The 16,852-nt window shown below is 38.2% G+C and overlaps 1 protein-coding gene and 1 long non-coding RNA gene across 2 annotated transcripts in view; both read left to right on the top strand.

Moving 5' to 3' along the window:
• The window catches only part of LOC107588241 (uncharacterized), an 11,633-nt gene extending 1,336 nt beyond the window's left edge, over nt 1-10,297 (top strand). The window contains exons 2-3 of the long non-coding RNA XR_001609558.1: nt 5,285-5,287; nt 10,204-10,297. This is a non-coding gene — a long non-coding RNA (uncharacterized lncRNA). The remainder of the gene's footprint in view (nt 1-5,284; nt 5,288-10,203) is intronic.
• The window catches only part of LOC107588258 (kalirin-like), a 266,216-nt gene that overhangs the window by 44,929 nt on the left and 204,435 nt on the right, over nt 1-16,852 (top strand). The gene's annotated exons all lie outside the window — the stretch shown is intronic.

Below are 16,852 nucleotides of genomic sequence, written 5' to 3'. Positions count from 1 at the left end.
TGTGTGTGTGTGTGTGTGTGTGTGTGTGTGTGTGTGCGGTGTGTGATGGACTACTCTGGAGAAGTGTGCATGTGTGTGCATGAAAAGGTCTTGAATTCGGCTGGCGACTTGCAAACTTTTTAAGCATTTCTGTGAAGTGTGTTTTGGAAATTAAAATAGCTGTATCAGATTTATATTTCCGTGTATAAATGAATAGTTTTCAGAAAACTGAAAATTCATAAATTCCACGGCCTCATGTTGTTATAACCCGTTTTTAACCTGAATATGTCCAGGTCATATTTTACCCCAAAATCAAAATAAATGATATATACAATCTTTTAAAGAAATCTTAAAAGATTTTTAAAAGATCTTAGAAAAATCTTCAAACTTAAAAAAATACAATTAAAAAAATTAATAATTTATACTCATTTATTCTAATTATGAAAATATTGTTGTGCCAATAAAGGATCATTTTAAAGGTAAGGATAATTATGATAAGATTTTTATTTAGTAACCTTATTTTATAATTATAATATAATAATGCTTAATGACAATTTTAATTATTTTATCATTTTCAGTTTACCCATTCACTGATAATGTTCCTCTTGGCTGTACAACTGCAACATTCGAATCAACACTATAAAAATGTTCAAGTGACTTAACTATTGTGCTTTTTGTGATATTTAAAGTAAAAAAAATAAAAAAATAAATTAAAATTAAATTAAAATGACTGAACTTTTTGTGAATCAACCTTTTGACTGAATCAACAACATTATTGTTTATCTCAGCAGTAATCTGTTTAATTCAATTTACAGAATTAATGTGTAGTTCAGTCTGGCTCAGTGAGAGCTCTTAATAAAAACGCTGTATGAGGATTTTATCCAGATATCTTCAGTGGGCTCTGGAGGTGAGACAGGTCACTATGGATCTTCTAGCTGAGCTAACGCAAACATCTCTCCAGGGTTTCTCAGAGTCTGTCTTTCCACAGCGTGATGTGAACTAAATGAATGCAGCTCGACAGGGTTGTGAAGGATAGAATAATATTGTTGCAGCATATGCTGACACTCGTCTCGTTGCTTTCTTTTGGCCAGAGTGCATTCTGGGATCAGTTTAGCTTCCTTTGATATATTGTACAAATGGCGTTTTGTGATGGCTAAACTTACCAGCACAATCATTTTTAGCAGAACATGTTTAAGTTTCATTCATCCTGTATAGAATTGAATTTCACGTCTAGAATAAATCTCTAATCTACTCTGCATGTAACATTATTATTATTGAATACAACACTGTTTAGAGTATAAACATAAGTATTTAGTGACACAGTAACATTATCTGTGTGTAGAGCTGTGTGTATGTGTGTGTGTGTGTGTGTGGCCTCGCCTGGTATAATATGGTTTTGTTTGGCTAATGTGGGGTCAAACAATCCAGGAAAAACTGGCCACAGCTGTCACACACACACAGCCGGGGCAGATTGAACCATCTTTTTCAACAATGCTACATAGCAAAATATAACACACATCTGCTACTTACATTTGCTGACAATAACACAAATATTATTCAGACATATGAACTTAGTCTATGCTATGAAGATTACATCAAACTCTTAATTTCCACATCTAAGATTATAAATTCAAATATCTCTTGTGTGTTGACAATGATGTTTTGTTGTGTTTTCTGAGGTTCGGTATGGTTTTCTTCTGGTGCTTTAGTGCTAGCATGCTGTTATGCAAATGAGTGGTTACCTTGGTAATGAGTGACAGTGAATGGGAAGGTTGTGGCCTGAATCTAAATGAGCAGAGTAGGCAGGGTTTGTTTTCATGTAATGGCACTTGCTTGCTCTCTCCACTGTTAAAATTGATTTAAAGGGGTCACATTCAAATACATTGGGCATTCAAAACAGAGTTTCTGGAAAATGGATCAAACTACTAGGTCAGTGAACTACATGAAAATTGTGTTCATGTCATTTTGTTGGTGTGTACTAGTATTAGGAAAACATAATCAGTGCAGAAAACTGTATTATGGGTGTCTGAAATATGACATATATTTTGGTCCCACTTTATATTGTGGCCCTAATACCCGTGTACTTACATAGTAACTAGATGTGCACATAGTATATAACCACAGTGTAAGTACACATTGGTACATAGTATCTACAGCTCTAATGTTTGTGTAACTACACATATGTAACACAGTCCAGGAGGCCATGGCGGATCAGGGGACTCAGGAGGCCATAGCTGATCCTCCATGACTTTAGCCAGCTCGGCCACGGGCATATGGCTCCCCCCAAAATTTTCTTGGGGAAACTTAGGAATTCTTGGGGGTGCTCTGGAGGAGCGGGCACTTGAGGGCACTCTGGAGGTGCAGGGCTGGCTAACTCGGGGGAATCAGGAGACGAAGGAGGGCTGGAAGGGACCAGTGGAGACAAAGGCGACTCAGGGGACGATAGAGAGCTGGACGGGACCAGTGGAGATGAAGGATAACTTTCTGGAGCGGATTCTGGGGTGAAGAAAGGAGCCAAGAACTCTGGAGGTAGCGCCATGTCCAAGAGCGCTGAGTCAGCGGCGTCCGGTGAGCCTGAGTCAGTGGCGGCCGGCGGGCTTGACGTAGGAGAGGCCAGCGGGCCTGACGGCGAGCTTGTTCTAGATCGGGGATGGACACTCTCCAGACACCGGAGGATCCCTTCCCTCCAGCTCAGTCCAGTGGTGTCTGGGAGGTCCACGGGGTGATGATAGTTGGCCCCGATCCAGAACAGAGAGTTAATTGTGGCGTCATCCAACACCGTAGTAGTGGCGAGCCAGCAGAATTCCCAGGTGAACTCTATGAAGGGAAGATCCCTGTGGGCTAGAGCGGAGAACCGAGCGGCTATTTCCATGGCCACGGAGAGAAATAAGAAAACCCAAAAACGGAAAAGAAACACGGGGAGGAGAGATGCCGCTCACTTTTTGTTGATCTGGAATTCTGTCACGGCTCGCTACTGTGAGGAGCACGGAGCGAGGAACGAGGAGACGCAGAGTCGAATTCAAACTTATAGACTTTAAAGGGGTCATATGATGCGATTTCAAGTTTTTCTTTCTCTTTGGAGTGTTACAAGCTGATTGTGCATAGATAAGAGTTTGCGAATTTGCTATTGACTGTTCAAATGCGGAGTTTTGCGCAGCGTGTGTGTGTGCGCGAGCGAGCGAGCGAGAGAGAGAGAGAGAGCGAGAGACAGCATCACATCAAAGTGGAGTCAGCTGTCTTAACTGCGGCTTGTGTACTGCATCATTGTGTACTGCATCATTACTGTGTCTGTTCCCCTTTCGGGTTTGAACTGATGGTAAAACTAATTACATTATTTACTGTCTTTACATTTATTTTGAAAGATGAAGCTCGCGATTATGGTAAGGGGCGTTACATTTCCGATGAGTACTTGCGGTGTTCGGCCAATCACAATGCACTGGGTCAGCTGGCCAATCAGAGCAGTCTGCGCTTGTCGGAAGGAGGGACTTTGTAGAAAACGAAGCGTTTGAGAGAGGCGGGGCATAGAGGACCTACAATAATGTACAGAATTTGAAAAATAATGTGTTTTTTGAACATTAAAGCATGTCAACATATTCTGTTACACCAAATACACAAAATAATGATCTTTAAAAAAGCATCATATGACCCCTTTAAAAATATCCAGGGAAACAGGAAAACACACGTAGCAAAGGTAGACATGAACAATTCCAGACAAGGGAGAACAGAATGTGCTAGAACTCAAATAGGGCAGATAACGAGGGGCAGACAGGTGAGGAGGATAACTAATAATGAGAAACACCTGGAACTAATAGAACTAAGTGGGGACTGGAACAGGAAGTACTAAATAAGGACAAACAGGAACTAAACGGGAACATACACATAACAGTATGAGTGTACAAAACTTTATAATTTTTTATAAAAGATTTTCAAACATGTTTTTTTCAGATCAAAATACAAATTCTCAAATATAATAATTTTTTGAGTCAGGAATACCATGTTTTTTTGGGGGTTACTGCATTTGACCTGAATAAAACTTGCATCTTCATAAAAAGCTTGCCTTATCTGAATTATTATTATTTATTTTTTTTGGAGAATTGAGTGGCCTTGACACACATTGTTTGAACTCAGATTGCAGGATGCCCGTGGGGGCTGGTTCTAATCTTCTTTGACGGCGAAGAACCATTTGGCAATTTAAAACCCCTATACAACGTAACATCTCTGACCAGAACTGTAATTTATATGCAAATGTCAAAAGGCTAAAAGGGGTCTTTTAAGCCATAAACAGTCCAACTATCATGCATGATCCTACGCAGACGCTACATTCATGCATGTCTAAAGGGATGCTCTGTATTTCATGGTTTTCCTGTCATATGACAACTAAACATCCATTAAGCACATTTTAAAACAAACATATTCCCTACATTCTCTTTAAAAACGGCTTTTTTTTCAAGCCAGTCAAATTTTTATAAGATATTACATAAGATATTTTATAAGATTGTCTGCAGACAGTTACCGTGTTACTTTGTTACTTAATAAAAAAATGTGTCTGTCAAACAATAGCTGTGCAATAAGCCATTATATTGATAGATCGCCTTCCCATGGTGCATTAGCAGAAATAAAGTATTGCTCTCAGTCATTTCGCATTGTTCTGCTGGCATTGTTGTGCAGAGGCCATTGTTTCATTGCTTCTGTCACTTTGGTGTTTAATAAGAATCTGCTACATTACTCCTTTTCTGCTCGTGTTCATCAGCAGGAGCACGCTGTGGTGCTGTATTCTGATATTTGTGGTTGGAAAAACCCAGAGACCTTGATTCAGATATTTCACAGTCACTGTATGCCATTTATCACCGCATATTTCCTGAAAGTGATTTTAGGATGAGTCATGCATTTCCCTTTCTGCTATTATTCATGGCCTAATTAGTGGCGGTTTCCTTTGTTCTTCTGTGTGTTCATTGAGTTCAGCATGAGTGTAGAAACAGATGCTGTGTGTTGAATGTAGGGCTGAGGATTGTGTGAAGTTATAATCTCGTCCATAGATTGTTACTTGAATCTCAGGCAACACGTTGGCTAGTTACATTTTAAACCATTGTTTAATCATTTTTGTCAAGCTTATTTTGATGTGTTGGATACTAAAGCGCATGTAATACATTTGAAGTTATAAAGGTATATTTTAAATGCCATCTAATGTGTGCATAGCTAGGATATTACAGTATCAGTTCATGGTAATATTAACACATTTTAATGTTTTTTGTTAAATATATTTTTGTTGCCTATGAACGATAAATGATTTTGGTACTGGGAGTAGCAAGTTGAGTTTCATTCAATACCAAAAAGTATAAAAATAAATAAATAAAATGTTTTAATTGTGCATCAATGTGATATTCATCACATTGACATCAAACTAATTTGTTCTGCTTGTGGAGTTGCTGTCTAATTCTGTCTAGACTTTTTTTTTTAATGAGTCCTTTATGAGGTTATTTTTGGCGGTTAGCATTCTGCTTTAGACAACAGGTAGCCCACTAGTGTTTGGAACAGAGCCAGCGTCCTTTAGCATAAGTGTGAGGGTTAATTGAAACGTTTCCTGCTGCTCTTTATATGTGTGTATATGTGAGTGACACTATATCCTTCTCTCTCTGCTCTCTCAGTGATGGAGAGATGAGGTATTGATTTCAGTGTCTGGAATGAACATGCAGTAGGAAACATCTCTGCAGCTCGTTCTGAAGAAAAACTCCACTCAAGTAGTTGACTGAGAGAAAATGAGCGACTATTAGAGAAAATAAATGAACAATTGTTCTGTGTCTTGAGTCAGTGTTATCTATGTTGAATGTAGTCTGGGTTATAAAGATTGTGGTGCTGTATTCTGATATTTGTGGTTGGAAAAACCCAGAGACCTTGATTCAGATATTTCACAGTCACTGTATGCCATTTATCACCGCATATTTCCTGAAAGTGATTTTAGGATGAGTCATGCATTTCCCTTTCTGCTATTATTCATGGCCTAATTAGTGGCGGTTTCCTTTGTTCTTCTGTGTGTTCATTGAGTTCAGCATGAGTGTAGAAACAGATGCTGTGTGTTGAATGTAGGGCTGAGGATTGTGTGAAGTTATAATCTCGTCCATAGATTGTTACTTGAATCTCAGGCAACACGTTGGCTAGTTACATTTTAAACCATTGTTTAATCATTTTTGTCAAGCTTATTTTGATGTGTTGGATACTAAAGCGCATGTAATACATTTGAAGTTATAAAGGTATATTTTAAATGCCATCTAATGTGTGCATAGCTAGGATATTACAGTATCAGTTCATGGTAATATTAACACATTTTAATGTTTTTTGTTAAATATATTTTTGTTGCCTATGAACGATAAATGATTTTGGTACTGGGAGTAGCAAGTTGAGTTTCATTCAATACCAAAAAGTATAAAAATAAATAAATAAAATGTTTTAATTGTGCATCAATGTGATATTCATCACATTGACATCAAACTAATTTGTTCTGCTTGTGGAGTTGCTGTCTAATTCTGTCTAGACTTTTTTTTTTAATGAGTCCTTTATGAGGTTATTTTTGGCGGTTAGCATTCTGCTTTAGAGGGCAGCTGCCTGTTTAGTCAATAGACAACAGGTAGCCCACTAGTGTTTGGAACAGAGCCAGCGTCCTTTAGCATAAGTGTGAGGGTTAATTGAAACGTTTCCTGCTGCTCTTTATATGTGTGTATATGTGAGTGACACTATATCCTTCTCTCTCTGCTCTCTCAGTGATGGAGAGATGAGGTATTGATTTCAGTGTCTGGAATGAACATGCAGTAGGAAACATCTCTGCAGCTCGTTCTGAAGAAAAACTCCACTCAAGTAGTTGACTGAGAGAAAATGAGCGACTATTAGAGAAAATAAATGAACAATTGTTCTGTGTCTTGAGTCAGTGTTATCTATGTTGAATGTAGTCTGGGTTATAAAGATGTCTATGGAAGCCCGTTTCTGCCAATGAATAAAAAAAAAGTAATTTCAACTTTTTATCTCATAATTCTGTCTTTTGTCTCATAATTCTGACATTTTTCTAAGAATTTCGTGACATAAACTCACAATTGTAAGTTGTAAAGTCAGAATTGCAAGATATAAACTCACAGTCCTGAGAAATAAAGTCATGCAGTCAGAATTGTGAGATATAAACTTGCAATTTTACTTTTTTTTCTCAGAATTGGACTTTATAAATCGCAATTGCGAGTTTGTATCTCAAAGTTCTGAGAAGTCAGAATTGCGCGATATAAACTTGCAATTACGAGAAAAAAGTCAGAATTCTGACTTTATAACTAGCAAATGTGAGCTTATATCTCATAATTCTGAGGAAAAAAGTCAGAATTACGAGTTTATATCATGCAATTGTGAGAAATAAAGAGTCAGAATTGTGAGACAAAAAAGGCGCAAATACCTTTTGACTTTGAGAAAAGACTAAATTAAATATTATTTATCTGTACTCCACAGCTGGATTTCAAAGATTTGTGTCATCAGTACTAACAAACTACAAATAATAATAAAAAAATATGATTAGTGTGTATTCATACTCTAAAAACTGGGTGCAAAGCTTGTTATAAAAATGCCTCTCGAAGCATCAGTCCAGACGAATGTGTAACATTCCTCCAGGATTTATAACTGGGATAAAAACACAAACAGAAGACTGAACTTAATGCCAACGATTTTTTGTCTACCCTCAGACTCCTGGAGCACAGAGCAAAAGCAAACAAACACTACCGCCCAGTGAGAGAGAGACAGCCAGAGACAGAGAGTGAGAAAGAGGAGGGAAATGTCAGGCCGAATTAATGAATTATCCATGATGCTTTCCCTGCTATGTGATGACAAGGCAATACGCTTCCCTAAGACATTCACATTCAACACAATCAAACACACTGTTACATATCTAATAGGCTGACAGTGACAAGTGTGAAATGTGCTCCAGGAATGGTGTGAATTGTTTAATTAAGACCATTAAAACTAACAAGATTCTGAAGAAAATGTGAGTTGTGCTGTGTAAAACTCACTGCCATGTTTTCACGGTTTTGCAGTATGATTGTAAGGTTTTCTAGGTAGTTATTTACTGGTCCACATCAAAATAACCCACCCTCATGTCTCTATGACATATCCGTGTCTAGATATGAAAACTGGTGTGCGTATGAGATGTCCTCACTAATATCAAGTGTGTATGTTTTGGTGGATAAGTGTATGTGTGTGTCTTACTGTATATGTTTTTAGGTTGCATTTTGCACAGAAGTACATATTATGTCAATTATATACGTAAGTACAAACCGAATGTTGTGATTTAGTACATTTAAAATATATTAACTTGCAATGCAATATCAAATAACACTACAGGTAAAATGATAACTTACTTTAAATGTGCTTTAGTGTGTTAGTCAACACATCAAAATAATGTACTTCTTTAAAGCATGGCAAAAGATTATTAAAACAATGATTTAAAATGTAATTTAAAACTTTGGCATTACAAATTTGGCCCTTTGTTTTTATTTCAGTAAAATTACATTATGGATGAGATGTTAACCGAGGTCCTGACTCTCTGTGGTCATTAAAAATCCCAGGATGTCTTTCGAAAACAGTAGAGGTGTGACCTCGGCATCCTGGCCAAATTTGCCCATTGGCCTCTGATCATCATGGCCTCCTAACAATCCCCATATCTACTGATTGGCTTCATCACTCTGTCTCCTCTCCACCAATGAGCTGGTGTGTGGTGGGCATTCTGGCGCACTATGGCTGCCGTCGCATCATCCAGGTGGATGCTGCACACTGGTGGTGGATGAGGAGATACCCCCTGACAATGTAAAGCGCTTTGAGTGCCTAGAAAAGCTCTATATAAATGTAATGAATTATTATTATTATTATCTGCACGTACCGTATTTATTTATTTGTTTTTTCATTATAATTAAGCACATCTTTTCAGAAGGGAGAAGACGTGCTGTTTTGTGTTTACATTACTTTTAGAAGCAAGTTATGGGAAACCAATACCACAATGATAGACTGCTGTGAAAATTTAAAAAACTCTTGATATTTGTGTGTGCAAATATTCAGACAGTCAGTGAACACACTCTGTGCGCAGTCTACGGCAGACTTTTATTGTTTTAAAATGTGAAGATTTCCTTAAAAGGAGGGTTTAGTTCAAGATTTGGCTAATCTCTTGGGACTTTTTTTTTAGCGTTATTTCCGAAAGCATGGCTAGGTTAGAAACACACACATATGCTCATTTCTCATTAGATGACACACACAGACCTCACAAGAGGAGACAGGCCAGTGTGTGAAGAAATATGCCAGCGTTTAACACATTTAACACCAAATCAGCAACGTGCTAATTTCCCAGCAACACCTCTTCATATGCTGTTGACCCCTTCCCCCTTTTCCCCAGAGGTTTTTTATAAGCTGTGTTTACATGGCCACTGGCAGCCGTTTAACTCTATTATGAAAGCTGAAACGGTGGTAGACACAATCTCTGTGTCCTCACGTACCCCTCTGACTCTCTCTAAGTGTCTCTATTAGCTGTTGTGTGTGTTTTTGAGGTCTTGACTGTGGTGGAATGTCCTGGTTTGAAGGCTCTCGAAGGAAATCTGTTCAGTTCTGTCATTAGATTGCCGCTTCTGGGTTTCTGCTGCTCACGTGCACTTCAGTCACTCTCAGCTTTCACAATTTCCTCTGTTCGAGCATCGTTTACAATCTCACTTCAGTAAAGATGATGGCTGGTGATATTACTCCCACACATCAACACGGCTCTCCTCTGTCATTTCTAACAGATGCAGCATATGAGACTTTGAAAAGCGCCTTTTGGGGGGTTAATGGGCATTCTGTCAGGAGGACCCAATTGCAGTGTGAGTAACAAGGGTTTATTGACAAAACAGATCCATACAAAAGGGTAGTGAGGTGCACAAGTGATACCACAACAGGAACACACTAAACTGAGATAGCTAGGGAAGGCCACTGGAACAGCCTCAGACATCAACTGGCAGAATACTATAGCAGCAGAGGAGACGGCAAGACCAGGCCGGGAGAGAGACCAGAGCAAGGCACCAGAGAGCTGAGCTCAGATACTTATTGACCATAAACTCTGAAGTACCCCAGACACCAGGCAAGGGAACCAGTGGACAGGAACTGGTCAGGACAGGAACTCTAACACCACAACAAGACAAAACATAGCTCCACAGGAACACAATTTACTCCAAGACAGGCAAGATAACTAAAATATCAACCAAAAAATGAAAACAAAAGATCAGGACTAAGAGAACTAAATGAATACTAAATTAAAGGCAAAAGGACAAAAACAGACCGCATCCAAAAACAAGCAAGACAAGAACATAGAATTACAAGAGACAAGACTAGAGCACAAGATCAAACCGACAGCGAGACAGGAACACATAATCATCCACAAACACAGTGAGGGAAAGAATGACCACGAACCAACAAAGACAATAGGGCAAGGGGCACTAATGAAGGATATGTGTATTCAATCAAAGAAAGGTTTTCCTATGAATTAATTAGAGAACATTCCATTTCTCTGGGCATCATGTGTCTTTCTTATGAGGAAAATGAGGGAGTTTATCTGCCCGCATTCCTTTAGGCAATAAAACAAGTGATATCAGCATTGGTTACCATGGAACCAGAGGCCTGTTCTGCCTTTCTGAGGTGTTAGGTGCATTTCGGGGGAAGGGTCCATAGACCCTCGTAATTGGCCCTTTGGTTAGGTGAGGGGGTGTTAGATATTATTTGTTAAATATAACAAAAAGTTGTGTGTCTGATTGGTCCAAATGCTACACAGGGCAAAACCCTGACACATTCTTTGTTTCTCTGTGTGTAGTATATATGAGTATGGATGTATTTTTATGATTCTCAGCAGGTCAGATCACCCCTCACTGCTTCTGTAGCCAAGGCTCATTGCAATTTAAATGAGTTTATTACTGTGGAAAATGCGGCTTGACCAGCTTGAATTCACTGACAGGACCTGCTACATTTAATATATCTCATCCTTAATTTATGTAGGGCAACTCAGTGAATGAGTCCCACCTGCGTATGAATATATATTGCACCTACTCTATGGCCCTTCACCATGTTTCAATAAGTAGTATATGATTACTTATTACATGTTATCGTTTAGATAAAACTATGGTAACCAATAGCCACCACTGTCATAAAATAATTAAGCAAGATGATAGGAAGATGGATAAAGTTGAAAGCGATCTTATGATTTACTATTTCACAGTCACATTAACTGTAACCTATTTTATTATACATTTGATTAACGTTATACAGTTTGCATCAAGCTGTATTGTACTATTCAAATATTAGTTTATTAGGGAGACACTTTAATATATATATGAATGTGATCATTTTCATCTGCATCTCATTTTTAATCTCAGTTTCTTGCACCTGTTTAAATATTCTTTACAATTTAAATAATACTATAACATTATTTTTTAATACAATTTTATTTATTCATTCATTCATAGTAACGAGAATTCAATTGTTTTATTTTTCAATTACATAGGACTGTTGCTTGATGTTTTTCATGATATTCACAGTAGTGGTTTTGGGTCTTCATCATTGCTGCTGTATCTTTTTTGTGTGTGTGTGTGTGTGTGTGTGTAATTCAGTTGCATTGTAAATGAGTTGCATATCTCCTTGGCTTCTTGTGAACAAGACTTCAAACATGCTACTCTGATTCAGAGAGGATGTGTGTGTGTGTGTGTGTGTGTGTGTGTCTGTAATTTCTCTCATGCTTTATGATGAGAAAGCTCTGTCTCATGACCCTGAGATGTAGGAGTCTGATCTGCAGCTCACACTGGCCGGGCCACTGTAATGTAACCGCAGTATTTGCCAGTGAGGGTCAACTGCGGTCTCATTGTGACCAGGCTGTAAATAACACAGGGCTGAAAGACAATAAGGGACAACAGACAGAAAAAGACCTCCATTCTTCACAGATAATTACAAAGCAGACAACAAAAAAGCAGAATGGTGACTTTGAACCTTGTTTGTGATCTTACCCCACAATACAATGAATGTGCAACTGATGGTTTTCAGAGAGACTCAGAGACAGACAGATGTTTCCCATGAGCTGACAGACAGACCTTTGCCCTTTGTCTTTTAACTTGCAACGGCATGAAAGCTGCATCATGATTTCTAATTACAAGATAACAGTGGAAATCAAATTAAAATGATTGTCATAAAGTCCATATGTTTATCATCAACATTATTCATTGGCAACTGTTTTTTTTTTTTTTGGAAAGGGATTTAAGGGATCTTCTGCTGAAGGAATAAAATATTACATAGACTAGAGTGCACTTTTGATATAAGTATTAAAATTGGAGATTGGGGCTGTTTTTCTGCAAAGGGACCAGGACGACTGATCTGTGTAAACGAAAGAATGAATGGGGCCATGTATCGTGAGATTTTGAGTGAAAACCTCCTTCCATCAGCAAGGGCATTGAAGATGAAACGTGGCTGGGTCTTTCAGCATGACAATGATCCCAAACCCACTGCCCGGGCAACGAAGGAGTGGCTTTGTAAGAAGCATTTCAAGGTCCTGGGGTGGCCTAGCCAGTCTCCAGATCTCACCCCATAGAAAATCTTTGGAGGGAGTTGAAAATCCATGTTGCCCAGCGACAGCCCCAAAACATTACTGCTCTAGAGGAGATCTGCATGGAGGAATGGGCCAAAATACCAGCAACAGTGTGTGAAAACCTTGTGAAGACTTACAGAAAACGTTTGACCTCTGTCATTGCCAACAAAGGGTATATAACAAAGTATTGAGATGAAATTTTGTTATTGACCAAATACTTATTTTCCACCATAATTTGCAAATAAATTCTTTAAAAATCCTACAATGTGATTTTCTGGATTTTTTTTTCTCATTTTGTCTCTCATAGTTGAGGTATACCTATGATGAAAATTACAGGCCTCTCTCATCTTTTTAAGTGGGAGAACTTGCACAATTGGTGGCTGACTAAATACTTTTTTTCCCCACTATATATATATATTACACATATATTACATTCAGAGGCATTAGGAACATTTTGAAAATATAGTGAATAAACTCTTTGTACATTTTCCTTAATGTGAGAGTCTGCCAACCACAAACAATTTACACTATAACAGTGTAATTGTAAAATAAGTTAATTAGTCTTACCTTTAATTTAGCAAAATATAATTCTTTCCATCATTCATTCTTTCTTTTGCTTGTTGGCAGTGTCCATATTGTGTGTTCAAATGACATGTGAACACTAGCTGAATATGTAGTCTACTGTACTCATGAAATTCAAGTATATAGTCAATTCTTTATGTTATGTTATAATACATTTTCAGGCCAGTTATTTTGATTTCAGATTCCGCTGTTATATCATTTGCCTGATGCAAATTACAAGTCTGATCATTAAGAAAAGTAATACCACAACTCTCCTTAACAGACCTCACAAAATGTCTGTATCACAAAGTCATCAATGAGTTACATTAGTTTATTTTTTAGGGTTAGTGGTCTGTTCAAATCCACATATAAATAGTAGTAATATTAGCAAACTCTAAATCTAAAAGTCCCTTCTAAATATAATTGACTTCCAACACAGGGTCATTGGAAAGATGTGCCTCTACCTACATTTTTGCATAAACTTGCCTATTCGTATAATTGACCCTTCGCAAAGATCCGCCCCCCTTAGTTACTGTTGCTACGTCCGACAAGCCATGGCGCTGTCACGCCACATGTTCTCACACAGTGCAAAAATACATTGCAGAGCAAAGAGGATACTGACAACGCGCTGACAGACAAGACAGAACAGGTTACTTCTGGTATAAAACAAAAGTGCCAGCTTTCATATTTTGTAATTTTTAAAAGAAATTCAAACAATAAATACGTGAACCGATCATCTCTTTCTCGCAAAATAAACATGAATGAACATCAGAAGGTATCTTGTTTCAACCGTGGAGTCAAGTTCACAGATGTTAATCTACTCTCCTGTCTGGTTTGTTTCTCGGACAAAATGGCAGATTCAGCATTATGATTGGTCAGAATGCCTGTCAATCAAACTCCCGGTGAAGGGTCAATTCACTGCATCTGAAATATTCACTAGTGAAATATCTGCCAACAACTTATCGATCTGCCCCTTCTCGACATAAATCATATATTTTGGCCTAAATATTTCTTTGGGTACAAATCAGGTTTGGCACAAAATGTAAATTAAGAAAGACTTCTCTCTGGGTGATTGATTCATTTAATTGACTATCAAACCCTAAAAGTAAACATCACTCGCTACATTTGAATCAGAGTTCATAGTCAACATATGAAAACATCAAATGCAACATCCTGGATTCATCCCAGCTGAAGCGCTGAAACTGTTATAGTAATTACTGAGAGTGGCCAGGTGGTTAAACGCTTGTTCGCAGCTTCCCTACGACAGAAGAGTCTCGCTTGATCTCTCCAGCAGCCCTATCCATCCCTGGAGACAAACGTGGGAGTTAAATGACTGCAACAAGACAGCAGGTGTTGCTTTATTTAACACCGACATGGAGCTCTAAACGTGATCAGAGGGAATCCGGGGCTGTATCACATATACTGAGGCATCACACATACATATCGAAGTGAAAGCCTGGTGCCAACTCGTGCTGAGCTGCTGCGTTTCTATCAACTGATTGTATGGTGGTCTGCCAGTGCTGTGTCGCACAGGTGGGTCTCTGAGAGGGGTCTGCTACTGGAGGCTGTTACGATGGGTTTATTGAGAAACATCTGTTAAGTATATCCTCCACAGCACTCGCAAGGTGTTTATACTGAGATTTGAGACATGTTTGCATCTCACAGGGTGACCTGCTCTAAAGAGAGATGCCAACAAAGAACAGAGAAAGAAAAATACTAGCAGATTCCCTAAACAAGACCTGCACATCCATTTAACTGTTCAGCTTCCAGAGTACCACCACAAGAAAGAATCGACAGAAACTCTTAAACTTTAGAAAAACATACCTGGGGCCACAAAATGTTATTGTGTTGCTTCTTGCACATTTTGTGACACTTTCAAAAGGAAATATACAGTGAGTGGCACTAAAAGCCATAACCCATACTGTCAGCAAAAGCAAATGTGAGATTAAAATGCATTTACTGAAGCAGCCATGTAATTTTAGCTTGCTTCTGCAAGTATTTTAGCTCTTTTATTATGATTTCATGGGATGCATACCTGAATGCACTGCATCTCAAGTGCTGTACCAGGTGAGCTACCGAGCATGTGTGTGTGTGTGACCCTGTACCACAAGTGTTAAGTTGCTGGGGTATATTTGTAGCAATAGCCAAACAACATTGAATGGGTCAAAATTATCGATTTTTCTTTTATGCCAAAAATCATTAGGATATTAAGTAAAGATCATGTTCCATGAATATATTTTGTAAATTTCCTATCGTAAATATATCAAAATGTATTTTTTGTTTAGTAATATGCATTGCTAAGAACTTAATTTGGACAACTTTAAAGGCGATTTTCTCAATATTTAGATTTTTTTTGCACCCTCAGATTCCAGATTTTCACATAGTTGTATCTCTGCCAAATATTGTCCTATTCATACATCAATGGAAAGCTTATTTATTCAGCTTTCAGATGATGTATAAATCTCAATTTCAAAAAATTGACCCTTATGATTGGTTTTGTGGTCCAGGGTCACACATATATATGTTGCCATTTGTACATATTGTAAAAACAAAGATCGGTGTATTATTTTTGTAGTTTAGTTTCACAGTTTAGTGGCAGTTTGAGAAGCAGCATTAAAGACATCAAAATAAAAACATTGATTTGAGTACATATTTTGCCTTTGATAAGTGACATCTGTGCTTTGGCTCTCTCAAAAGCCACCAGATGTTACATTTATATTCATAAGACGTCTCACACCAGGTTTTATGGCACTGATGTCAAATGTAATTGTTTGAGAATTTGCATTTTTTGGATAAGTGATTCCCAAAGCAAGATTTTTGCTGTTTGCTGGTTCATTAGGCAAATGCAGTGGGTTTGTGAGTTGATGAGAAGCTACTAAACCTAATAATTAACTCTTTCCCCACCAATGACAGCATTTCAGGCTTTCAGTGATTTCTGTTATTCTGTGAAACACAATTTTCTAGGAAAGGTCAAAGGTTTTTTTGGCTGACAAAAAAGCCTGGAATCTCTGCTTAATATTCCAGGTTCAATACAATAACTTGAGCTCTATCAAAAGCATTTTTGTTTGTGATAATTAATAAGTGTTAACAAAAAATATAAATGTCACAATTCTGCTTTTAAACCTCTGAGAAAGCCTGGTCTCACAGACTTGAGGGACTAGTCAGTGAGGAACTGTTTTGAATCCAAATCATTTCATTAAAAGATTATCCTTACTTAATATATTTATGTAGCTATAGTAATAGACTAATACTTTTAAAGCATTTATGCTCTAACATTATGCCTGGGCATGCACATGCTCTTACATCAGTGGCCAGCTCTCTCTGTTCACCGCTATATGATCTCAGCCTCAGAGTCAGGCTGCTCTCAGATCAGTGCCCGCTGTCTGGCAGCCGCTCGGCCGACAGATGGGCGGCAGACTGAGTTTTACAGGGAACACGTGTGTGCTGGAGGGAGAGTGTCATGATGGAGCCAGATCCTGATCTCAGAGCAGGACTGTCACAACAGGGTTTGATTTTCAGTAATGGAGCAGAGGACTGTGATCATGCAAAGCAGTGCCCTGACAATGATGTCACACACAAACACGCACATGCACACGCACACACACACACGCGGGCGCACACACACACACACACACACAAACAACAACACAAGGCCATGTTGTGTAGTGCTGATTGATTTAGAGTAAATGTTAGTTTACTGAAGCTAAA

The sequence above is a fragment of the Sinocyclocheilus grahami genome, unplaced genomic scaffold, assembly GCF_001515645.1.
Source record: "Sinocyclocheilus grahami isolate Dianchi unplaced genomic scaffold, SAMN03320097.WGS_v1.1 scaffold100.1, whole genome shotgun sequence".
Lineage (NCBI taxonomy): Eukaryota > Metazoa > Chordata > Actinopteri > Cypriniformes > Cyprinidae > Sinocyclocheilus > Sinocyclocheilus grahami.
Note: the sequence above shows the minus strand (reverse complement) of the source record. Positions and strands in the feature narration are given on the sequence as shown.